At 54.1% G+C, this 1,086-nt stretch overlaps 1 non-coding gene across 1 annotated transcript; it reads right to left on the bottom strand.

The window, feature by feature from the left end:
* Positions 1-534: 534 nt before the first annotated feature.
* On the bottom strand, positions 535-616 carry TRNAS-GCU (transfer RNA serine (anticodon GCU)). The gene has a single exon. It is a non-coding gene; the product is annotated as a tRNA-Ser (tRNA).
* Between the last annotated feature and the right edge of the window lie 470 nt (positions 617-1,086).

Genomic DNA, 1,086 nt, shown 5'->3' with positions numbered 1-1,086 from the left:
TCTGTGAACGGATAAGAGCAATGTCTCCCATAGCAAAATACCTTACCTGAAATGTTCTGTGACTGGAAGTGCTTGACGCCTATTTTGTTTTTCGTTCCCATGGCTGGTTGAGCCTTACCGAAGGCAAGGTAAACAACATCCACCGCTCTTCCCTTCCCCACCAAGCTAGTCACCTCACTGTAGAAGGCTACCAGCTTGGTTAAGCGTGACTTCTCCTTTGTAAATCCATGCTTGCTACTCCCAACCACCTTCCTGTGCTACCTATGTTTGGAAACTACTTCCAAGATGTTTTGCTCTATCGTCTTCCCAGGGACTGCGGAGAGGCTGACCATCCTGTGAGTTCCCTGGATCTTCGTCCTCTCCCTTCTTGTTCCTCTTGCCTATGTGGAGACAGAAGAGGTTGAGGTGTGTCCTGAGCCACTTCAAACCCTTGCAAGTTTCTTTGCAGGCCACTCTCATCTCAAAACAAAGGCTTACTTGGGGGCACACATCGAGCTGCTCACACTCAGAAACTCTGACCATTGTTGGGCTGACCGACGAGGATGGGATTCGAACCCATGCGTGCAGAGCACAATGGATTAGCAGTCCATCGCCTTCACCACTCGGCCACCTCGTCAGCATGCTGCTGCCGATCCTGCCACTGCTGCCGCTGCTCCTGCTGCTGCTTCTCCTCCTGCTCCTGCTCCTGCTCCTGCTCCTGCTCCTGCTCCTGACACCTACACCTTTTTAACCTGCTTCTTGACATGGCAGAGAAGGAGCCAGCCTCCAGCTTTTGCCTTTTGGGACTGGTCCACTCTCCCGACAGCTGGGCTCAGCTCCAGGGACCTTTCGGAAATAGGTCTCAGCATTCACAGCAGAAAATGACTGACCGGCGGAGCCCCACGCTCCTTCCCGGGAAGGAACACGGGAGAGTGACCCCGGAGCGGCTCAGCGCCTCCAAAGGACTCGAGCCTGGCTTTGAGATTGATTTGTCACCAGCCACGTTCCCCTCGCACTCTGGAAGGATACCACCAGCTCATACGGACAGGAGTCATTCACGCTCGACTGGTGGACTTTTCACCAGGACAGAGCATGTGCCGTCAGGCT

This window comes from Haliaeetus albicilla, chromosome 12, assembly GCF_947461875.1.
Source record: "Haliaeetus albicilla chromosome 12, bHalAlb1.1, whole genome shotgun sequence".
Lineage (NCBI taxonomy): Eukaryota > Metazoa > Chordata > Aves > Accipitriformes > Accipitridae > Haliaeetus > Haliaeetus albicilla.
The sequence above is the reverse complement of the archived record's forward strand: the minus strand, read 5'-3'. Positions and strand labels throughout refer to the sequence as shown.